The sequence below is a fragment of the Brachycentrus maculatus genome, unplaced genomic scaffold, assembly GCF_059751285.1.
Source record: "Brachycentrus maculatus isolate JH-2025_06_01 unplaced genomic scaffold, ASM5975128v1 h1tg000121l, whole genome shotgun sequence".
In the NCBI taxonomy this organism is placed as follows: domain Eukaryota; kingdom Metazoa; phylum Arthropoda; class Insecta; order Trichoptera; family Brachycentridae; genus Brachycentrus; species Brachycentrus maculatus.
The window spans coordinates 376929-385332 of record NW_028280874.1 but is presented as its reverse complement, the minus strand read 5'-3'; the positions used below and the strand labels follow the sequence as shown (position 1 = coordinate 385332).

Below are 8404 nucleotides of genomic sequence, written 5' to 3'. Positions count from 1 at the left end.
ATGGATGGCGCGATGCTTTATAAACCTAATATGCCTTCGGCAATACAAACATTAACTTGATAGAGTAAGTTGAACTTTGCTAAAAGCAGATAACATTTGTATGGTTAAACCAAAACATCCGTGTAGGAATAATAAATTATCTCGCTGGTGCCAGAAACATGAATCATAAGGAAACATATCACTATAAATTAATATTTAACGACAGCTGTTCGGTTCCGCCATGTTTATTCGTTTATATATTGTGTTTTACTTAAATTTATACCACAATTAGATATTATGAATTTTAAATGACATTGTAAATGTATTCATTGATACTAAAGGTCAAATTTAGATTCAGAGGGTAAAAAATTATAAATTATATTAAATTGTTGTTTAATACATTTTTGAAATAACCTAAAGACCAAGTAATTTTGAAATGTAGTTACGGCTTATGCAATATCGTTTTACATGGGCTTTTTAATCTCCCTGTGAGTGAATATACTGCTTATGTTTAAACTTACTTTCATTTGATATAATTCGTGATTGAAAATTTTAGGCAACATCAATCGATATTTCACTTAAGGCGTGATTTTAAACAATTCAATGATTCTATGTTTAGCAATGAATTTTTTTTAAATTTTTTAATTAAACACACACACATATATATATATATATATATATATATATATATATATATATATATATATATATATATATATATATATATATATATATATATATATATATATATATATATATATATATATATATATAACTTTGCATATTTTGTGTACCAAACTAACGCCTTGAATACATCCTTACGATTGTTTGCAAAGACAGATTAATGTGGTGTTCTATTCTTTTTGTCTACCCCTGCGAGGAAGCGGCTAGATGGCAGGTTAGTAAGATAGTTAATGTTTTCCTATTTTAATAAAATGAAAATGTCCACCTGAAAAGACCCCATTTGCATAATGCGGAACTGTCGACGTAAGGATGTATTCTGGGCGTTAGTTTGGTACACAGCGCAGACTTATTTTTACGGTATCATTTTGATGGTGTTCCGCTCAACTGGTGTTAATTTCACAGCAAATTGAGTTTGTTACGTTCAACTTATTACAACATAAAGGCAATGAAAGGAGGCTCTAAGAAATTCCATCCCCCAAAGCGCAAGGGTGAGAAGTCAAGGAGGTTTCCCTACAATGAAGGAAATAAAGTTTTGAATGGCTAAATAAACGCTGCCGTATTATGAAATAAGGGATGTTTATGCTTTCCCTTATAGGCATTCAAAAGCACAAAAATGGATTTTACGCTTAATTATTCAAAAACCCAGTTTATTTATTACGATCCTTTTGTTTTGTTTTGTTTAATGTACTCAAGAAAACATATTACTGATTTTGACATTTGATGGTAAAATATAAGAACTTAAATTTAACCCCAAATAAAACTTTAAATTAAATGTATTCTCACACGTGTTTTAAAAATTCAAAATCATTATCACTCATAATAATTTACATTGTGATGAATGAAAAAAAAATGAATGCGTCGTGTCGCTATATATTTTAAGAAAAAGTGGTACATACCAAGTAAAATTTAAAAAAAAACTCTGTTCCGTCAAAAAGCGACGATGCACTTATTTTTTTTGTATTATAAATAATATTTTTTGATGAAATTATTTTTTAAATATAAAAATAAAACATTTGTATAAAGCCAATTTAGGTAAACATGATTATTTACATCTAAAAATTTACACAGTTATGTGAAACAACTTTTGAATTTATTAATATAAACACGATAAGTTTCGAGAAAAAAAATGTTGAAAAATTAAGGTAAAATAAAAGCTGCTGAGAACATCTTTAGTTTTATAATCTCAAAAGTAATGGCTTTCTAGTGATTAATTTTTATATTTGTTTCATTATGTTATTTCACATAGCCAATGACAATAAAAGAACTTAATTCATCATCAAAAAAATCAAACCCTTATCCGTACCCCAATGGTGCATAGGGGACTGCATCATTCACACGCAGTATTATCTTGATCATTAACATATTAAGGAAAGATTCAGGTACCAGTTCAGGTAATCATTGAATAAATATAAGAGTAAAAAAAACACTTGTATTTATTTGATCTCTCCTTGGGAATCAAACCCGGGACCTCCAGAACTAGAACGGTAGCCTAGCGTGCTGATCATTACACTACGGAGGCGGAACTTATTTATTATTTTAAAAAATTCCACATTTTTTTTTCACTAAATTGTATTCTAGAGTTTTACAAGAAAAAGGCTATTAGTTTTCAGCACGTGTAAATGTGTTCCTACCTGCATTAGGTATCTGTTGGTGTTTGCAAGTGTATTACAGCGTACTTCCGGCAAGAGAGCATCGCGTTAGTGCACTGAAATCCATTCCTGAAACGGAACCTGAAAGTTTATCTTTCTCACGTGATTCCTTTTAGAGCAATCGAATCAGGTGGTACTATCTATATTTCACACTCCGCACGAGAGATTCTCAAACTAAAAAAGGATATTTGCGTTAAATGATTTTAAGAAAAATCTACTGTGAAGCGACAAATGTATCCTATTTTTAATGAACGAATTTTCCTTGCTTATAATTTGATTTTTATTTGAACAGTCAATAGGTTGTTGATAAAATATTACTAATGGACATTTCAGAATTTATTGAATCTAGGATATTTCCTTTTTATATACATATTTTTAACAAAAATCCTTATCTGCATACAATGGTGCATAGGGCACTGCAGCTCATCAACGCAGTGTTATCTTGATCGTTACTTAGATGAAGGCAAGGTGATCACTCCTGCTCTTCAGATACCAGTACAGGGTAATATTAAATGAATGTTAGAGTGTAAAATCACTTTCATTTATATTCACGTCTCCCTGAGACTTGAACCCGGGACTTCCAGCATGACAATTGAGCATGCTGACCATTACACTACGGAGGTGAACCGAGGATTTTTAGCTACGGTTCGCAAATATAACGAAGTTACAGCGTTTTCAATAAGTATCAAGTATGTTTATATATTTGCACGATGACGTTTGCAAATATTGTATGTCGACGTATGTATTTACGTTAATATATGTACATATGTATATTTATATAAAAGGAGCATCTTTTTATACAAAGAAACTACGGAAGTCTAAGCATTACAATCAGTCATTAGATGGCTTAAGTGATAATTTTAGTTCTCTGTAACATTCGTCATTTTTTCCAAGATACAACAATTTTTATTTTATTTTATTTTTTATTTAATAAAATAAATAACCCGCAAAGCCTCTATTAGAGGTTTGTCTGCAGGTAAGATAGTAAGGTTATAGAAGATAAATGTAAAAAAATACATCACAAACACCCAGACCAATTGAAAACAAATCTTTAAATTGAATTTATTTTGCACATGGCGGGAATCGAACCGTGACGTCAGTTTCACAAACGAGCGTCTACCTAAATACGCCACGGTACCTGTAAATGTAACCGTGAATGTAATTTGATCATAATTTATTTTCTTTGCACAGTTGTTTGTGAATATTCTAATATCAGCTATGTATGTACGCGTTTTTTTTATTATTTATGTTTAAAATGTATGTTTTAAAGCATAGTGAACGAACTTGATTGTCGTTATCACAATATTGAAATATTTCTCACCAGTAACATCTAAAGCAAATATATTAAAATTTTTAAAATTAAAATGCTTAAAGAAAAATTGATTTTTCTTTTTGTGAAATATTAATTTTAACGTATAATTGTATAATTGTGGAAAATAATTTTGATTTAATTAAATTAAATTTTTTTAAAACACTTTGAACAAGATGTATTGGAACCACTTCTTTGCATTCTTTCGACACATTAAACTGTGACCTATATAAATTGTCGAACTAGTGAATATTTTAGTTTCGTTTGAGAATTTTTGCAAACATTGAAAAAGTAACTGCTTTTACTCGAAAACAAATCGATTGAAGCAATTTTGAAATTTTAAATAAAAAAAAAATGTTAATAATTCTACAATCATTGATTTTTTTTTGGAATATCAAGGTTTTTTTAAATGCATATTATTCTAAGCTGTTATAGAAATCTGAATATTTGCTTGATTTTTGAGGAGGATTTCCTTTTAAGTTAGTCAATATTATGAAAATAATATACTGTACAAAAAACTTTTTTATGAAATTAAATATGTTTTGTATGTTATTTTTCCAACAATTAATCACTAAACATATTCCTATTTTACTTTTTTCGATTAATAATTTTTTTTTGAACTTTATTTTTTCATATTATTATTTAAAACGTTTTAACAACTTTATATTACTTTTAATTCCACACAAAATCAAAATAAAATTTTCGTTTACTAAATCACAGCATTAAGTTTCGTAATGCTGTGATTTAACAATTACTTCATTACAATTTAAATTCAAGTATAAAATCATTCGTTCACCCGATTAATTATCGGCAAAATCAATGACCTCCTCCGGCAAACCATAAAAGGGTCAATCGAAAAGACAAAATCAATCGATCATCTCGTTGTTACAATCAACAATATTACATTTTGTAAAAAATATACTTAATCTAGCGAACGAAAATTTCTGAGTCGAGCAAACACTAGATTTTCATCATTCCCATCTCAATTTAAATCTTCATTTAAATGGAAATTTTCACATAAAAATTATGTGTTTAAGACGTTTTTATATTTAAACACATATGCGTTAAATGTAAAAATAAACACGATTTTTAAAGTTAACTTATTTGAATTTTATTGTTAAATACACGTTTTTTTTCAAATAAATGTCATAAGTTTGAAAATGCCATAACAAGGTCAAACAATTTTCACGAATTTTATTACTTATTATGTGTTTTTAACAATAAAATACAACTTAATATACTCTAAAAATCAGTGTTTGACTATACCATTTAATAAAGGTATAAATTAAAAAGGAGTTCTACAAATTGAACGCCAAATCCATAAATATTTTTAAAAAAAATGAGGAACTATATATACTATAATTATATTTAAAAACCTTTTAAACACACAATTTTGATGTGAAATCTTCCATCGTTAATATTCTCTTGCAAGGAGTAATTATAGTATGTATATTTTAATATTTCTTCAGCTTACCGCCATTTCACATTTATATTAAGCAAGGGTAAGACGGTTGGTCTTATCCATCCTGTTTATTCAAATTTTTCGTCAGGTTTTGAATATTTTCCGAGTTTCCTTATGCTAGCTTAAACTGGAAAAATATCGTAAGAACTCTGATGGAAAATCTTTTATTCACCGTCATTACTGGGGAAATGCATTTCGTACAAGGGCTAAAGTTTAGACGTCTGTAAATATTTACAAATCAAATAATATTTCCATCTTCCACATAACAAGACTGACGAAAACCGATATTGAAAAGTCAACGAATCATGAAATTTAACACTGTATACGGTGATTAAAAAATATGTTTAAAAAAATACATTTATCTAGGAAACATGTTCTCAAGGGATGAAAAAGTGGATAAAGATATTAAGAGAAGAGTAAATGCAGGGAATAAAAAAATGGTGCTTTAAACAGAGTGATTGCAAATAAAAATATGTCCATGGAAGTCAAACCGCCGGATTACAACGGATTGCTGGTACCGACAGTGATGTGTGGAAGCAAAACATTGATCTAACAATAAAAAGCCATTGTAATGCGCTCTCTCAGATGAATGTGTGGAAAAATCATTGTTTGACAAAATTAAAAACGAAGATATTTATAAGGAATGTAAGGCTGAACCCTACTTCAGGGATAATTGAATATTCTTTCCGAAACCGGTACTCAAGACGTAGTGTTTTTCATAAAGCGGTATCACACAAAGTGAACGATTAATGATGAGGATAGTATTATATTACCATGCCACAATTTTTTTCCTGATAAAAAGAGAAATATTTGTGTTCTTATGATTTAAAAAAATACTTCAATTTCAAGTTCAAATTTAACAGCGAGCGGGAAACCAGAACGAGAACGACCGAAAAAGACATGGCACGATCAGATCAATCAGAACCTAAAATCTGGTGGTGTCAAAAGTCTGCGTAATCGGAGGGCATGTATGACTACATGTATGGATGTGAAGGAGGCGAGGAGTGTATGTCAGGACAGAAGAGTGCGGCATTCCATCCTTTCTGCCTACCCCTGCGTTTAAACGGCGTGATGGTAATGCACGGTAAACGGCGTGTGTGCAGTGCCCTATGCACCATTGGGTGCGGATAAGGGTTAGAATGAAATCAATGAAATTGAAATATTTCTTAATGGGTGTAATTTCATCGGCTGCATTCGTCTGGAAGTCTATAAATCCGCCATCGGACAATTGAGCAGAGACATATGGGGAGGACAACTCAATATGTGTTAAGAAGTTCAGGATCACCCGGTAGAGCAAGGGTTTGAGACGGCTTCCACTAAAATTATTACCAAACGCAAAGTTCGCCGTCAAAGTTTATCGACGATGCCATGAGGGGATGGTGCAATCCAAACATACCAACTTCCAGACTTACTTTGAGGATTCATTTTCACAAATGAAACAAAATATTATCATGTAACTTTATGGCTTGTATTAAACATACAGACAACTTATTATATACCCTTCCCCGTACGTTGGAATATTTGCTTAATCTTCCAGGATAATTGAAAATTACCATAATTTATGTTACATTTTTCTGGTGTAAAATTATCACTAAATTTCAAATTGAAATATCAAAATAAGCAAACTTACATACTAACATGAAAGTTACTCTTAATATATAAAAAGAAACTCAATTTAACCATAGATTTTGCTGCAGTATGTAAAGTAAATAGCTTGCAAATATGTTTTTAATTGAACCATAAATATAACTTGCAAAATTTGAGGAGTGTGGTGTCAATCATCGGTAGAATGGTGAATGTTACATGTGTATAAAGTGATCACTTAAACCAATCCATGATAGTTCGTAAGCCTTGTAAATATATTTTTATGTCCATATTTTTATCATTAATGTTGAGATATTAATAAAACTCCTTATTTTAACCTGTGACAAGTAAAACGACAGCAGTTTTTTTGCATTTTTTTTAACTGGGATAGCAGTGTCATCTTTTGAATGTAACACCTTCACACGCAAAACTAAATATTACTCATGGCGGACAGCGTGCTTCTTTATGACTGTCAAAATATTGTACATATATATATATATATATATATATATATATATATATATATATATATATATATATATATATATATATATATATATATATATATATAATAATAAAACCTTTATCCGCACCCCAATGGTGCATAGGGCACTGTGTCATATAAACGCAGTGTTTCCTTGATCATTTACATATGAAGGAAAGGTGATCAGCCCTCCGCTTCAGGTACCAGTCCATGTTAATATTGAATAAATATCACAGTGAAAAAATCATTTTATATTAATTTTACCCCCCTTGGGAATCGAACCTGGGACCTCCAGAACGGTAGCCAAGCGTGCTGACCATTACACTACGGAGGTGGACAGGACAAAACATTATATATATATATATATATATATATATATATATATATATATATATATATATATATATATATATATATATATATATATATATATATATATATATATATATATATATATATATATATATATATATATATATATATATATATATATATATATATATATATATATATATATATATATATATATATATATATATATATATATATATATATATATATATATATATATATATATATATATATATATATATATATATATATATATATATATATATATATATATATATATATATATAAATATATATATATATATATATACATTAATGTACATTTTTCCCTAATTGGGTCATTGATTAAGTGTTTGTAATTTATTTTGGTTCATAAAATTCAGTTGAAATACAACCAAACATACAAACAATATGAAGTTATTTTTGTAATAAATAACATTTTTACAAAAAATTTACTTGCAGTGTTTTGAATCAAAGCCAATGTTGAAACATTCTTCAAATATTTGGAAAGCTTGTGTTGGTTTTCTGAATACATTCATACAAATATTTTGTTTGTACGAAAATAGTTTTACCGAGAACGAACGGATACAGTTGTCAATTTTGTAACTCTCCAACGTCTCCCATATGGTCTAGTGGCTAGGATACCTGGCTTTCACCCAGGAGGCTCGGGTTCGATTCCCGGTATGGGAAATACATTTTTGCTTTACAATTTTATGTGTGTATGTGTATATATGTATGTAAATATATGGTAAAAATGTGTTTTTTTATTTTTATTTTAATTATAAGCAAGACATTACTTTGCATTTCTATGAAAAATAAAACAGTCATACGTTAAGTGACGTTTTTCTTAAATCGACCAGTATAAAAGCAAAACCCCTAGGATAGGCAGAGAAGAGTAGAACG

At 29.1% G+C, this 8404-nt stretch overlaps 1 non-coding gene across 1 annotated transcript; it reads left to right on the top strand.

The window, feature by feature from the left end:
- Window positions 1-8119: 8119 nt before the first annotated feature.
- On the top strand, window positions 8120-8191 carry TRNAE-UUC (transfer RNA glutamic acid (anticodon UUC)). Its single transcript has one exon. It is a non-coding gene; the product is annotated as a tRNA-Glu (tRNA).
- The last annotated feature ends 213 nt before the right edge of the window (window positions 8192-8404 follow it).